We start from the raw sequence: 16,178 nt of genomic DNA on the forward strand, positions 1-16,178 counted from the left end.
TCTCCGCTTCCACTCCAAAGAAAGTTACCTGTTTATTCCTATCATGCATTGGTTTTTGGGGTTTTCTTTGAGTAATGATGATCTCTTTAGTAGTCTGTTGGCGCCCTCTCCTGGAGGAATAGTTTGCTTGCTCTTGGACATTCTAAAAGAGAGGTCATGATAGACATTGAGCTTCTGAGCTCAATTGGGGACAGTCATGGGTGATGAATGTTTGCAACCTACTGCGAAGCCTCATACCGCAATATAAGGAACGTCAAATACTAAGAAAGGGCGGCCCATGAAAGAATTACTACTTTCAATAAGTACACTTAAACGGCTAATTGGGAATAGAAAAACTGTAAAAAGCCCTCTGAGAAAGCCCCCCTCTAACCTTTGATAGTAAGCTTTTCTGTAGTCTGCCTGTTGATGTATTTTCCGTTTGAACTGTGCACAACATGAAGAGACGGAACACTGGCGGCTTGTCACAATGCCCCCCGATGACATCACAATAGCGCTGCTGCCTAGAAAACAAGCTGCGCAGAAGAAGTTGTTCTTTGGGTGGGAGGGTGGGCTAGTGGAAGGAGGGGGCAATCTCTTTTTTTCCCGGGTGGTAGGGGGATGACAGGAGAAGGGAAGCGGGTGGTGAGAAAGGTACAGAGGGCAGGGTTTGGGGGCTGGGAAGGAAAGGGAAAAGATTAGGGTTTGGGGATGATGAAAGGGCTTTCTACGGGTAAGGATGGCAAAGGGTAGCAGTGACGGAAAGTCAGGCAACCTGTCCTGTCCGTCTTTTTGTATCGTGAATTGGAAAGACTGCAAGGGGGAGGGGAGTTGCTTGCGCCCTAAAGGAGGAGTTATTCAGATTCATTGCAGTGGGCGGCGGCTGCAAAACGCACCATTCTTCTTGTTTTGGCTCTGCAAAGCAGCCTTTTCAAGGGTTGGCTTGGGTGACAAAATGTCTTGTGTAGGCGTGGGTTTGTCTCCCTCTCGCTCTCTCTCCCTAAGATGTGTCCGGCATAGGCCAGGGTGCCACTCGAGGCCCAAACCAATTCTGGTTATCGCTTCTCGGCCTTTTGGCTAAGATCAAGTGTAGTATCTGTTCTTATCAGTTTAATATCTGATACGTCCCCTATCTGGGGACCATATATTAAATGGATTTTTAGAACAGGGAGATGGAAAAAGAGCTTGCTCTGTCCACTCCACGCATTGACCTGGTATTGCAGTACCTCCAGGAACGGTGCACCCCTTCTTAACCCAGTTTCCAAAAGCAGAACTCAATTCACCTGATTCATATTAGCCCGATTTAATGAATTGGAAGAAAGCATACGTCTTCATATGCACCTCAATTTGGCCCATTCACTTTTCACACTTCCTCCTTTTGTTTTTTATCTTTCACACTTTTGACTTTCTTTATTCATCCAAATAGCAAACTCATCACCACTCAACCTGACCAACTCGGCTATGTCCCCGTGCTGCAGTTCTCTGTCTTATCTAGATCATTTGCAATTGAATGGAATAGATCCCTTTTGGACAAAGTGGATTCACCTGCTGCTGCAGTGACCACAGGTGTGATAACATCTAGAATTGGCATCTGGTGCGATCTCTCCGCTTCCACTCCAAAGAAAGTTACCTGTTTATTCCTATCATGCATTGGTTTTTGGGGTTTTCTTTGAGTAATGATGATCTCTTTAGTAGTCTGTTGGCGCCCTCTCCTGGAGGAATAGTTTGCTTGCTCTTGGACATTCTAAAAGAGAGGTCATGATAGACATTGAGCTTCTGAGCTCAATTGGGGACAGTCATGGGTGATGAATGTTTGCAACCTACTGCGAAGCCTCATACCGCAATATAAGGAACGTCAAATACTAAGAAAGGGCGGCCCATGAAAGAATTACTACTTTCAATAAGTACACTTAAACGGCTAATTGGGAATAGAAAAACTGTAAAAAGCCCTCTGAGAAAGCCCCCCTCTAACCTTTGATAGTAAGCTTTTCTGTAGTCTGCCTGTTGATGTATTTTCCGTTTGAACTGTGCACAACATGAAGAGACGGAACACTGGCGGCTTGTCACAATGCCCCCCGATGACATCACAATAGCGCTGCTGCCTAGAAAACAAGCTGCGCAGAAGAAGTTGTTCTTTGGGTGGGAGGGTGGGCTAGTGGAAGGAGGGGGCAATCTCTTTTTTTCCCGGGTGGTAGGGGGATGACAGGAGAAGGGAAGCGGGTGGTGAGAAAGGTACAGAGGGCAGGGTTTGGGGGCTGGGAAGGAAAGGGAAAAGATTAGGGTTTGGGGATGATGAAAGGGCTTTCTACGGGTAAGGATGGCAAAGGGTAGCAGTGACGGAAAGTCAGGCAACCTGTCCTGTCCGTCTTTTTGTATCGTGAATTGGAAAGACTGCAAGGGGGAGGGGAGTTGCTTGCGCCCTAAAGGAGGAGTTATTCAGATTCATTGCAGTGGGCGGCGGCTGCAAAACGCACCATTCTTCTTGTTTTGGCTCTGCAAAGCAGCCTTTTCAAGGGTTGGCTTGGGTGACAAAATGTCTTGTGTAGGCGTGGGTTTGTCTCCCTCTCGCTCTCTCTCCCTAAGATGTGTCCGGCATAGGCCAGGGTGCCACTCGAGGCCCAAACCAATTCTGGTTATCGCTTCTCGGCCTTTTGGCTAAGATCAAGTGTAGTATCTGTTCTTATCAGTTTAATATCTGATACGTCCCCTATCTGGGGACCATATATTAAATGGATTTTTAGAACAGGGAGATGGAAAAAGAGCTTGCTCTGTCCACTCCACGCATTGACCTGGTATTGCAGTACCTCCAGGAACGGTGCACCCCTTCTTAACCCAGTTTCCAAAAGCAGAACTCAATTCACCTGATTCATATTAGCCCGATTTAATGAATTGGAAGAAAGCATACGTCTTCATATGCACCTCAATTTGGCCCATTCACTTTTCACACTTCCTCCTTTTGTTTTTTATCTTTCACACTTTTGACTTTCTTTATTCATCCAAATAGCAAACTCATCACCACTCAACCTGACCAACTCGGCTATGTCCCCGTGCTGCAGTTCTCTGTCTTATCTAGATCATTTGCAATTGAATGGAATAGATCCCTTTTGGACAAAGTGGATTCACCTGCTGCTGCAGTGACCACAGGTGTGATAACATCTAGAATTGGCATCTGGTGCGATCTCTCCGCTTCCACTCCAAAGAAAGTTACCTGTTTATTCCTATCATGCATTGGTTTTTGGGGTTTTCTTTGAGTAATGATGATCTCTTTAGTAGTCTGTTGGCGCCCTCTCCTGGAGGAATAGTTTGCTTGCTCTTGGACATTCTAAAAGAGAGGTCATGATAGACATTGAGCTTCTGAGCTCAATTGGGGACAGTCATGGGTGATGAATGTTTGCAACCTACTGCGAAGCCTCATACCGCAATATAAGGAACGTCAAATACTAAGAAAGGGCGGCCCATGAAAGAATTACTACTTTCAATAAGTACACTTAAACGGCTAATTGGGAATAGAAAAACTGTAAAAAGCCCTCTGAGAAAGCCCCCCTCTAACCTTTGATAGTAAGCTTTTCTGTAGTCTGCCTGTTGATGTATTTTCCGTTTGAACTGTGCACAACATGAAGAGACGGAACACTGGCGGCTTGTCACAATGCCCCCCGATGACATCACAATAGCGCTGCTGCCTAGAAAACAAGCTGCGCAGAAGAAGTTGTTCTTTGGGTGGGAGGGTGGGCTAGTGGAAGGAGGGGGCAATCTCTTTTTTTCCCGGGTGGTAGGGGGATGACAGGAGAAGGGAAGCGGGTGGTGAGAAAGGTACAGAGGGCAGGGTTTGGGGGCTGGGAAGGAAAGGGAAAAGATTAGGGTTTGGGGATGATGAAAGGGCTTTCTACGGGTAAGGATGGCAAAGGGTAGCAGTGACGGAAAGTCAGGCAACCTGTCCTGTCCGTCTTTTTGTATCGTGAATTGGAAAGACTGCAAGGGGGAGGGGAGTTGCTTGCGCCCTAAAGGAGGAGTTATTCAGATTCATTGCAGTGGGCGGCGGCTGCAAAACGCACCATTCTTCTTGTTTTGGCTCTGCAAAGCAGCCTTTTCAAGGGTTGGCTTGGGTGACAAAATGTCTTGTGTAGGCGTGGGTTTGTCTCCCTCTCGCTCTCTCTCCCTAAGATGTGTCCGGCATAGGCCAGGGTGCCACTCGAGGCCCAAACCAATTCTGGTTATCGCTTCTCGGCCTTTTGGCTAAGATCAAGTGTAGTATCTGTTCTTATCAGTTTAATATCTGATACGTCCCCTATCTGGGGACCATATATTAAATGGATTTTTAGAACAGGGAGATGGAAAAAGAGCTTGCTCTGTCCACTCCACGCATTGACCTGGTATTGCAGTACCTCCAGGAACGGTGCACCCCTTCTTAACCCAGTTTCCAAAAGCAGAACTCAATTCACCTGATTCATATTAGCCCGATTTAATGAATTGGAAGAAAGCATACGTCTTCATATGCACCTCAATTTGGCCCATTCACTTTTCACACTTCCTCCTTTTGTTTTTTATCTTTCACACTTTTGACTTTCTTTATTCATCCAAATAGCAAACTCATCACCACTCAACCTGACCAACTCGGCTATGTCCCCGTGCTGCAGTTCTCTGTCTTATCTAGATCATTTGCAATTGAATGGAATAGATCCCTTTTGGACAAAGTGGATTCACCTGCTGCTGCAGTGACCACAGGTGTGATAACATCTAGAATTGGCATCTGGTGCGATCTCTCCGCTTCCACTCCAAAGAAAGTTACCTGTTTATTCCTATCATGCATTGGTTTTTGGGGTTTTCTTTGAGTAATGATGATCTCTTTAGTAGTCTGTTGGCGCCCTCTCCTGGAGGAATAGTTTGCTTGCTCTTGGACATTCTAAAAGAGAGGTCATGATAGACATTGAGCTTCTGAGCTCAATTGGGGACAGTCATGGGTGATGAATGTTTGCAACCTACTGCGAAGCCTCATACCGCAATATAAGGAACGTCAAATACTAAGAAAGGGCGGCCCATGAAAGAATTACTACTTTCAATAAGTACACTTAAACGGCTAATTGGGAATAGAAAAACTGTAAAAAGCCCTCTGAGAAAGCCCCCCTCTAACCTTTGATAGTAAGCTTTTCTGTAGTCTGCCTGTTGATGTATTTTCCGTTTGAACTGTGCACAACATGAAGAGACGGAACACTGGCGGCTTGTCACAATGCCCCCCGATGACATCACAATAGCGCTGCTGCCTAGAAAACAAGCTGCGCAGAAGAAGTTGTTCTTTGGGTGGGAGGGTGGGCTAGTGGAAGGAGGGGGCAATCTCTTTTTTTCCCGGGTGGTAGGGGGATGACAGGAGAAGGGAAGCGGGTGGTGAGAAAGGTACAGAGGGCAGGGTTTGGGGGCTGGGAAGGAAAGGGAAAAGATTAGGGTTTGGGGATGATGAAAGGGCTTTCTACGGGTAAGGATGGCAAAGGGTAGCAGTGACGGAAAGTCAGGCAACCTGTCCTGTCCGTCTTTTTGTATCGTGAATTGGAAAGACTGCAAGGGGGAGGGGAGTTGCTTGCGCCCTAAAGGAGGAGTTATTCAGATTCATTGCAGTGGGCGGCGGCTGCAAAACGCACCATTCTTCTTGTTTTGGCTCTGCAAAGCAGCCTTTTCAAGGGTTGGCTTGGGTGACAAAATGTCTTGTGTAGGCGTGGGTTTGTCTCCCTCTCGCTCTCTCTCCCTAAGATGTGTCCGGCATAGGCCAGGGTGCCACTCGAGGCCCAAACCAATTCTGGTTATCGCTTCTCGGCCTTTTGGCTAAGATCAAGTGTAGTATCTGTTCTTATCAGAACAAACTGAGCTAGCTACACTTGACGAGATACGATCAGGGAGACAAGCTCCGAAGCCCAGCTGAGACCGAAAGAGGGAGATCGGACGGAAGAAGAGCTTGGCAGAAAGAAGCAAGAAGACGAAGGCTCGGAGAAGACTTGGGGAGACCAGAGGAACTTCGAGGAGGAACACAGCGGGAGAAGACACCCGGAGAAGAATCCAAGATCCAGCTCCGGGAACTCAAGCAGGAACCAGCCATGGCAAGCAAGCCAGAGAAGGCAGCCAAGAAGGCTCAGGACCCAGGGACCTCCAGGAAGGCTCATCCAGAGGCTTCTTCGGCCCAAGAGGCCCCTACCTCCGACGCCAGCCAGCCGGAGGGAGCCCGGACGCCGCCTGAAAAGGCTCCAACCCTGGAGCCTTGGATGCGGCAGACGGTCGCCCTGAAGCTGAAGGCGGTGGATGGTAGGTTGCCGGACATGTCCAGCGACGTGTTCTGCAAGAAGATGATTCTGGATCAGGGCTTCTCCAGGGCGGAAACCCTGAGTGTCCAGACCTTCATGACTGGCATTTTTCTGGTAACCTTTGCCACGGTGAATGCCTGCAGGAGATACTGGGAGGCGATGAACGCAGCGATGCCGGACTCCCCTTTTCATTCTTTTTTAGGATCCTGTCCTATACAGAGGGATGAGAAGAGGATCACGGTCTCCATGCGGAACCCGCACACCCCAGGAAGAGACATCTCCACGTTCCTGGGACGTCTCTGCACAGTGGTGAGGGAGCCATCCCACATCCTTAACGGCAACGGATTCTGGACGGGTAAGTGGTCAGTAACCGTTCGACTCCACAGGGAACCAGCATCCGAGGATGGTCTCCAGCACCTGCCCCCGACATTCTCTCTGGGAAACTCCTTTGGTCTCATCTACTACCCGGACATGCCACACAACTGCAGGAAATGTGGCGGGAAAGGGCATTCGATGAAGACCTGCAAGGAGGACGCCTGCAGGGTTTGCCGGGTGACAGGACACAGCTCCAAGGACTGCCCAAAGAAGAAGACTTGCAACCTATGTGGACAGGCGGACCACCTTTACAAGGACTGCCCACAGCGGGAGAAATCCTGGGCAAGGGTTGCCGCGGCGACCCAGTATCGGGTAGTCACAGCTTCGTCGACCAAGGCAGCTACGACCAAGGCCACAGAGGCCAAGGACAAGGCGGCCAAGAACCCAGCGACCGTGGCTCCAGCCGATGCCCCAGCAGCCACGGAGTCCAGGGAAAAGAAGGGTAAGAAAACTGTTGCCCCCTCCCTGGCCCCCCCCCCCTGTCACCCCTGTCCAAACCCCTCCCCCCCCGGCCAACCCTACTGAGGATTCCACTACCTCCACCTCATTTCCCTACTCCTCAGTTGGTCTCCTCACCCCCCCCCCAAAGCCCACTCTCCCTCCCCAGACCATGAGAGCAGAGGGCCTCAGCACTCTTGCACTTTTCACCGAGGAGGATTTTCCAGCTCTTGTCTCCTCAGGTACAGGCCAAAGGAAAAGGAAGGTGGAAGATAGTCCTGTCGCAGAACCTTCCAAGCTGTTCATTGTGGACCCCAATCCACCCCAGGAAGAGGAGGATGGCCTCCTCCCAGAACCGGACGTGTTGGAGCAGATGGTGGAGTCCCTTGTGGCCGAAGAAGAAATGGAGGAGTCGGAAGCCACTGAGGCACCATCCCTGCTCGATCAGCTAGAAGAAGAGGGTCTGCTGGAGATACCCTTACCAGCAGGTGCCAAAGAGGAAGAACCGCCCGACCGGAGTGGTAACTAAGGCACACCGCCTGCTCTAACTTTCTCTTTCCTCCAATGACTGCTAACATTAACATCTTTTCCATTAATGTTAGGAGCATCAGAGACAAGTTCCGACGTCAGACAATTTTTGCGTTCCTTAACACTCAGTCTAGTGATGTATTTTTCCTGCAGGAATGCTCCCTTCCCTCCTCTAGGTCCTTCAACCATCTGGCCAGGGAGTGGACCCATGGCCCATCCTACTGGTCTGGCGGGGGCGACTGTAGGTCCGCGGGGGTCGCCGTGCTGATCAGGGGAAGCGCCTTCACATTGGACTCTGTTCAGGAAATCGTCTGCGGCAGGTTACTGCTCGTGGATGGCACCTGGGCGGGAGAACCTGTCAGGTTCATCAATGTGTATGCTTCTCCTGTGAAGAGCGATCGACTGGAGCTCCTCCAAGCCCTGCGCCCTCAGCTCGCTACCGCCAGGACGGTAGTGATGGCCGGGGATTTCAACTGCCCGATCGAGGAGGATGGACGCAGTTCTGGAACGGCTGCCAAGTTGGACGTCACATCCAAACTGCTCATTGAGATGGTGACCGAAGCCTCTCTTGTGGACGTTGTTGGCTCCATCGGACACGGATCCGTGAACTATTCATGGTGCCGATCCGATGGCTCGCTGCGTTCCAGGATTGACTTTGTGTTTACCTCTCGGGCGGTTGGGCGGAGTGGGCACTCGATGGTCCCCTGCTTCTTCTCTGACCACAGAGCCATTCACTTTCAAGGTGTGCTGGGCCATGGCTTCCCCATTGGCCCGGGCTCCTGGAAGCTGAACTGCTCTCTGCTGGAAAAGGGTGAGATTCTGGAGGAGCTTAGAGCTGCCTACTCCACGTGGCGGGCCTACAAGGCGGGCTTCCAGTCTGTTTCTGACTGGTGGGAATACGTTAAACTCGAGTTCCGTTTCTTCTTTCAGGCAAAGAGTCAACAACAGGCGTGTCTGAAGAGGAGGGACTTCAGGAGACTCCAGCGTGAGCTGCGTTCCCTGCAGGACCTTCTTCGATGCGGCTGGGACGTGAGAGAGGAGCTGGAGGAGACTAAGAGGAGCCTGAAAAGGCACTTCGAGGAGGAGTCCGAGCGAATTGTCTTCCGTTCCAAAGTGGAGAACCTGGAGAAGGGTGAGAAATGTAACTCGTTCTTTTTCAGGAAACTCCACGCCGGTCACACGCCCATGAATGAACTACGAGACGAGAGTGGAAGCATACGACGCGGGAAAGAGAACGTGATGAAGGTCGTCAGCGACTTCTACAGCGAACTCTACGCCCGCAAGACTACTGACCCCGAGGCCGCCGATAAGTTCCTGTCAGGTATCTCTAACCATCTTGACCCTGCAGACGCGGCGGCCATGGACGTTCCTCTGACGGTGGACGAGCTGCTCTCGGCCGCCAAATCCTTTAGTTCTGGCAGGACACCGGGCAGTGACGGCCTCCCAGCAGAGCTCTATGTAGCGCTGGGAGACCTAATCTGTCCGGACCTGTTAGGGCTGTATGAGGAGATGGTGGTGGAGGGCAGAATGCCTCCATCTCTGAGGGAAGGAATGGTCACGATCCTGTACAAGCGTAAAGGAGAGAGGTGCGACCTGAAGAATTGGCGTCCCATCACCCTTCTGAATGTCGACTACAAGATCCTGGCCAAGACGATGGCAACGAGACTGAAGACGGTTATCGGACGGATCATCCACCCGGATCAGACCTGCGGCATCCCCGGACGTCGCATCGCAGACAGCCTGGCTCTCATGCGGGACACGGTCGAGTACATCAAAGCCCGCCGGGTGCACGCAGCCCTGATCTCGTTGGATCAGGAAAAGGCCTTCGACCGTGTTTCCCATGAGTTCCTGGGCAAAGCTCTGCACAGGTTAGGTTTGGGTAACATGTTTTGTTTGTATGTCCAACTAATGTATTTTGATATTCACAGCTCGGTGTTGGTAAACGGCTGGAAGACTGACCCCTTCCCGGTCCTCTCAGGGGTCAGACAAGGCTGTCCTCTGTCACCTCTTCTTTTTGTTTGTGTTATAGAACTCTTTGCAGAGGCTATCCGGCGGAATGGAGAGATCAGAGGGATCACCGCACCAGGACCAGAACGCTTCGAGGTCAAGTGCTCGCTCTACATGGACGACGTGACCGTCTTCTGCGCGGACCGGCGCTCAGTCGACACCCTCGTCCAGACCTGTGAGACCTTCGGACGGGCTTCGGGAGCCAAAGTCAACTGCGGGAAGTCGGAAGCCATGCTCTTCGGGGACTGGCAGCCGGCCTCTTCCGCCCCCTTCCCTTTCAGCATCCAGCCGGATTTCATCAAGGTTCTTGGAGTCTGGTTCGGGAAGGAAGGAGCAGCCCTCAAGTCCTGGGAGGAACGCTTGACCAAGATCACCCAACGGATCGGTCTGTGGAGCCTCAGACGCCTCACCTGTGAGGGCAAAGCACTGGTCCTGCGTAACGAGGTACTGCCCGTGCTGCAGTACACGGCCCAGGCCTGGCCCCCCCTTGCCACCGTGTGCAGGGCCATTACCAGGACGGTGTTTCGTTTTGTCTGGGGATCCAAGATGGACAGAGTAAAGCGGAGCATCATGTACAAGGATCCTCGCAAGGGTGGGAAGGGCGTACCCGATATCCCCACCCTCCTGCGATCCTCCTTCGTATGTGACTGCGTTCGCCGAACTCTGCGAGTCAAGAGAGGTTCCGCGGGTGGGTCCATGTCTCGCTTCTTCCTGCTCCCCCTTTGGAGACGGTTAGGCTGGGATAAGTGGGACAGCTCCTTCCCCTACAACTGGACGGCGCCATGGTTCTACGGAGACGTGGTTCGGTTTGTGAGGGAACACCAACTGGAGGGACTCAAGCCTGATTTGTGGAAGCCAAAGACTATCCACAAACTCATCAGAGCCAAGGACGAAATGGAGAACATTCCAGGACTTCATCACGACACACTGGAGACTGTTTGGACAAACGTGTCATCGGCTGGATTGACCAACGGGCACAAGGACTTGTCATGGATGGCGATACAGGGCGGACTGCCCGTCCGGTCATTCATGCACGCCCGGAACCTGTGCAAAACCCGGTACTGCCCAAGGTGCCCCTTCGTGGAGGAAACATCGCTGCACGCCTTTTGGGACTGCCGTTTCGCACAGCGCCTGTTGGTTGCCCTGGAGGATGACCTGAGGAACTCCGTCCCCAGAGGGAGCCTATCGTACCATTCCGTACTTTATGGACTCTTCCCTGGGACTCACACCGTTGGAGCCATCCAGGAGGCTTGGCGCCTTATGAACTGCTTTAAGGACGCTATTTGGGTCGCCAGGAACCGGCTCATCTTGAAGAGGGAGAGGATGTCTATCCAGGATTGCCGCAGGCTGATCCACAGCCTGCTCAGAGACTATTCCATCATGGACAGTCCGGACGACAGCGCCGAGGAGGAGGTTTAGACCTCTTCCATGCCCCCTCCCTCCTTTTCCCGTTATGTGCGTCTTTCAATAAAGCTTCGGGCCTGTGACTTCCCCACCCTATCCCCCTTTTCCCCTACCCCGATCCCCCAATCGCCGGTTCGTCGTTATTTATTGTCTAACTTTTTCTTTCAGCTTGAGTGTTATGGATAAGCATAGGAGCGTGATGTATAGTTTAGTGCTTCGTACTCTATGGCTATGTAAGAAGGATTGTATATTTCTGTGTGTACGGGGCTGCGGCACTGTACACGGTTTGTTACCTTTTTGTGAGTAGTGCATGATAATAAAGATGCTGTTAAATCAAAAAATCTGTTCTTATCAGTTTAATATCTGATACGTCCCCTATCTGGGGACCATATATTAAATGGATTTTTAGAACAGGGAGATGGAAAAAGAGCTTGCTCTGTCCACTCCACGCATTGACCTGGTATTGCAGTACCTCCAGGAACGGTGCACCCCTTCTTAACCCAGTTTCCAAAAGCAGAACTCAATTCACCTGATTCATATTAGCCCGATTTAATGAATTGGAAGAAAGCATACGTCTTCATATGCACCTCAATTTGGCCCATTCACTTTTCACACTTCCTCCTTTTGTTTTTTATCTTTCACACTTTTGACTTTCTTTATTCATCCAAATAGCAAACTCATCACCACTCAACCTGACCAACTCGGCTATGTCCCCGTGCTGCAGTTCTCTGTCTTATCTAGATCATTTGCAATTGAATGGAATAGATCCCTTTTGGACAAAGTGGATTCACCTGCTGCTGCAGTGACCACAGGTGTGATAACATCTAGAATTGGCATCTGGTGCGATCTCTCCGCTTCCACTCCAAAGAAAGTTACCTGTTTATTCCTATCATGCATTGGTTTTTGGGGTTTTCTTTGAGTAATGATGATCTCTTTAGTAGTCTGTTGGCGCCCTCTCCTGGAGGAATAGTTTGCTTGCTCTTGGACATTCTAAAAGAGAGGTCATGATAGACATTGAGCTTCTGAGCTCAATTGGGGACAGTCATGGGTGATGAATGTTTGCAACCTACTGCGAAGCCTCATACCGCAATATAAGGAACGTCAAATACTAAGAAAGGGCGGCCCATGAAAGAATTACTACTTTCAATAAGTACACTTAAACGGCTAATTGGGAATAGAAAAACTGTAAAAAGCCCTCTGAGAAAGCCCCCCTCTAACCTTTGATAGTAAGCTTTTCTGTAGTCTGCCTGTTGATGTATTTTCCGTTTGAACTGTGCACAACATGAAGAGACGGAACACTGGCGGCTTGTCACAATGCCCCCCGATGACATCACAATAGCGCTGCTGCCTAGAAAACAAGCTGCGCAGAAGAAGTTGTTCTTTGGGTGGGAGGGTGGGCTAGTGGAAGGAGGGGGCAATCTCTTTTTTTCCCGGGTGGTAGGGGGATGACAGGAGAAGGGAAGCGGGTGGTGAGAAAGGTACAGAGGGCAGGGTTTGGGGGCTGGGAAGGAAAGGGAAAAGATTAGGGTTTGGGGATGATGAAAGGGCTTTCTACGGGTAAGGATGGCAAAGGGTAGCAGTGACGGAAAGTCAGGCAACCTGTCCTGTCCGTCTTTTTGTATCGTGAATTGGAAAGACTGCAAGGGGGAGGGGAGTTGCTTGCGCCCTAAAGGAGGAGTTATTCAGATTCATTGCAGTGGGCGGCGGCTGCAAAACGCACCATTCTTCTTGTTTTGGCTCTGCAAAGCAGCCTTTTCAAGGGTTGGCTTGGGTGACAAAATGTCTTGTGTAGGCGTGGGTTTGTCTCCTCTCGCTCTCTCTCCCTAAGATGTGTCCGGCATAGGCCAGGGTGCCACTCGAGGCCCAAACCAATTCTGGTTATCGCTTCTCGGCCTTTTGGCTAAGATCAAGTGTAGTATCTGTTCTTATCAGTTTAATATCTGATACGTCCCCTATCTGGGGACCATATATTAAATGGATTTTTAGAACAGGGAGATGGAAAAAGAGCTTGCTCTGTCCACTCCACGCATTGACCTGGTATTGCAGTACCTCCAGGAACGGTGCACCCCTTCTTAACCCAGTTTCCAAAAGCAGAACTCAATTCACCTGATTCATATTAGCCCGATTTAATGAATTGGAAGAAAGCATACGTCTTCATATGCACCTCAATTTGGCCCATTCACTTTTCACACTTCCTCCTTTTGTTTTTTATCTTTCACACTTTTGACTTTCTTTATTCATCCAAATAGCAAACTCATCACCACTCAACCTGACCAACTCGGCTATGTCCCCGTGCTGCAGTTCTCTGTCTTATCTAGATCATTTGCAATTGAATGGAATAGATCCCTTTTGGACAAAGTGGATTCACCTGCTGCTGCAGTGACCCACAGGTGTGATAACATCTAGAATTGGCATCTGGTGCGATCTCTCCGCTTCCACTCCAAAGAAAGTTACCTGTTTATTCCTATCATGCATTGGTTTTTGGGGTTTTCTTTGAGTAATGATGATCTCTTTAGTAGTCTGTTGGCGCCCTCTCCTGGAGGAATAGTTTGCTTGCTCTTGGACATTCTAAAAGAGAGGTCATGATAGACATTGAGCTTCTGAGCTCAATTGGGGACAGTCATGGGTGATGAATGTTTGCAACCTACTGCGAAGCCTCATACCGCAATATAAGGAACGTCAAATACTAAGAAAGGGCGGCCCATGAAAGAATTACTACTTTCAATAAGTACACTTAAACGGCTAATTGGGAATAGAAAAACTGTAAAAAGCCCTCTGAGAAAGCCCCCCTCTAACCTTTGATAGTAAGCTTTTCTGTAGTCTGCCTGTTGATGTATTTTCCGTTTGAACTGTGCACAACATGAAGAGACGGAACACTGGCGGCTTGTCACAATGCCCCCCGATGACATCACAATAGCGCTGCTGCCTAGAAAACAAGCTGCGCAGAAGAAGTTGTTCTTTGGGTGGGAGGGTGGGCTAGTGGAAGGAGGGGGCAATCTCTTTTTTTCCCGGGTGGTAGGGGGATGACAGGAGAAGGGAAGCGGGTGGTGAGAAAGGTACAGAGGGCAGGGTTTGGGGGCTGGGAAGGAAAGGGAAAAGATTAGGGTTTGGGGATGATGAAAGGGCTTTCTACGGGTAAGGATGGCAAAGGGTAGCAGTGACGGAAAGTCAGGCAACCTGTCCTGTCCGTCTTTTTGTATCGTGAATTGGAAAGACTGCAAGGGGGAGGGGAGTTGCTTGCGCCCTAAAGGAGGAGTTATTCAGATTCATTGCAGTGGGCGGCGGCTGCAAAACGCACCATTCTTCTTGTTTTGGCTCTGCAAAGCAGCCTTTTCAAGGGTTGGCTTGGGTGACAAAATGTCTTGTGTAGGCGTGGGTTTGTCTCCCTCTCGCTCTCTCTCCCTAAGATGTGTCCGGCATAGGCCAGGGTGCCACTCGAGGCCCAAACCAATTCTGGTTATCGCTTCTCGGCCTTTTGGCTAAGATCAAGTGTAGTATCTGTTCTTATCAGAACAAACTGAGCTAGCTACACTTGACGAGATACGATCAGGGAGACGAGCTCCAAAGCCCAGCCGAGACCGGAAGAGGGAGATCGGACGGAAGAAGAGCTTGGCAGAAAGAAGCAAGAAGACGAAGGCTCGGAGAAGACTTGGGGAGACCAGAGGAACTTCGAGGAGGAACACAGCGGGAGAAGACACCCGGAGAAGAATCCAAGATCCAGCTCCGGGAACTCAAGCAGGAACCAGCCATGGCAAGCAAGCCAGAGAAGGCAGCCAAGAAGGCTCAGGACCCAGGGACCTCCAGGAAGGCTCATCCAGAGGCTTCTTCGGCCCAAGAGGCCCCTACCTCCGACGCCAGCCAGCCGGAGGGAGCCCGGACGCCGCCTGAAAAGGCTCCAACCCTGGAGCCTTGGATGCGGCAGACGGTCGCCCTGAAGCTAAAGGCGGTGGATGGTAGGTTGCCGGACATGTCCAGCGACGTGTTCTGCAAGAAGATGATTCTGGATCAGGGCTTCTCCAGGGCGGAAACCCTGAGTGTCCAGACCTTCATGACTGGCATTTTTCTGGTAACCTTTGCCACGGTGAATGCCTGCAGGAGATACTGGGAGGCGATGAACGCAGCGATGCCGGACTCCCCTTTTCATTCTTTTTTAGGATCCTGTCCTATACAGAGGGATGAGAAGAGGATCACGGTCTCCATGCGGAACCCGCACACCCCAGGAAGAGACATCTCCACGTTCCTGGGACGTCTCTGCACAGTGGTGAGGGAGCCATCCCACATCCTTAACGGCAACGGATTCTGGACGGGTAAGTGGTCAGTAACCGTTCGACTCTACAGGGAACCAGCATCCGAGGATGGTCTCCAGCACCTGCCCCCGACATTCTCTCTGGGAAACTCCTTTGGTCTCATCTACTACCCGGACATGCCACACAACTGCAGGAAATGTGGCGGGAAAGGGCATTCGATGAAGACCTGCAAGGAGGACGCCTGCAGGGTTTGCCGGGTGACAGGACACAGCTCCAAGGACTGCCCAAAGAAGAAGACTTGCAACCTATGTGGACAGGCGGACCACCTTTACAAGGACTGCCCGCAGCGGGAGAAATCCTGGGCAAGGGTTGCCGCGGCGACCCAGTATCGGGTAGTCACAGCTTCGTCGACCAAGGCAGCTACGACCAAGGCCACAGAGGCCAAGGACAAGGCGGCCAAGAACCCGGCGACCGTGGCTCCAGCCGATGCCCCAGCAGCCACGGAGTCCAGGGAAAAGAAGGGTAAGAAAACTGTTGCCCCCTCCCTGGTCCCCCCCCCCTGTCACCCCTGTCCAAACCCCTCCCCCCCCGGCCAACCCTACTGAGGATTCCACTACCTCCACCTCATTTCCCTACTCCTCAGTTGGCCTCCTCACCCCCCCCCCAAAGCCCACTCTCCCTCCCCAGACCATGAGAGCAGAGGGCCTCAGCACTCTTGCACTTTTCACCGAGGAGGATTTTCCAGCTCTTGTCTCCTCAGGTACAGGCCAAAGGAAAAGGAAGGTGGAAGATAGTCCTGTCGCAGAACCTTCCAAGCTGTTCATTGTGGACCTTAACCCACCCCAGGAAGAGGAGGATGGCCTCCTCCCAGAACCGGACGTGTTGGAGCAGATGGTGGAGTCCCTTGTGGCCGAAGAAG

At 51.1% G+C, this 16,178-nt stretch overlaps 4 non-coding genes and 3 pseudogenes across 4 annotated transcripts; all 7 read left to right on the forward strand.

Annotated features, from left to right (window-relative positions):
- Positions 1–1,033: 1,033 nt before the first annotated feature.
- On the forward strand, positions 1,034–1,224 carry LOC142313617 (U2 spliceosomal RNA). The gene has a single exon (XR_012754603.1). It is a non-coding gene; the product is annotated as a U2 spliceosomal RNA (small nuclear RNA).
- Positions 1,225–2,611: 1,387 nt separating this feature from the next.
- LOC142313618 (U2 spliceosomal RNA) lies at positions 2,612–2,802 on the forward strand. The gene has a single exon (XR_012754604.1). It is a non-coding gene; the product is annotated as a U2 spliceosomal RNA (small nuclear RNA).
- Positions 2,803–4,189: 1,387 nt separating this feature from the next.
- On the forward strand, positions 4,190–4,380 carry LOC142313619 (U2 spliceosomal RNA). Its single transcript, XR_012754605.1, has one exon. It is a non-coding gene; the product is annotated as a U2 spliceosomal RNA (small nuclear RNA).
- A 1,387-nt stretch (positions 4,381–5,767) lies between these two features.
- Positions 5,768–5,871, forward strand: LOC142313459 (U2 spliceosomal RNA; annotated as a pseudogene).
- Positions 5,872–11,301: 5,430 nt separating this feature from the next.
- On the forward strand, positions 11,302–11,506 carry LOC142313632 (U2 spliceosomal RNA; annotated as a pseudogene).
- A 1,386-nt stretch (positions 11,507–12,892) lies between these two features.
- LOC142313620 (U2 spliceosomal RNA) lies at positions 12,893–13,083 on the forward strand. The gene has a single exon (XR_012754606.1). It is a non-coding gene; the product is annotated as a U2 spliceosomal RNA (small nuclear RNA).
- Positions 13,084–14,471: 1,388 nt separating this feature from the next.
- LOC142313457 (U2 spliceosomal RNA) lies at positions 14,472–14,576 on the forward strand (annotated as a pseudogene).
- Positions 14,577–16,178: the final 1,602 nt, after the last annotated feature.

The sequence above is a fragment of the Anomaloglossus baeobatrachus genome, chromosome 5, assembly GCF_048569485.1.
Source record: "Anomaloglossus baeobatrachus isolate aAnoBae1 chromosome 5, aAnoBae1.hap1, whole genome shotgun sequence".
NCBI classification, from domain to species: Eukaryota; Metazoa; Chordata; class Amphibia; order Anura; family Aromobatidae; genus Anomaloglossus; species Anomaloglossus baeobatrachus.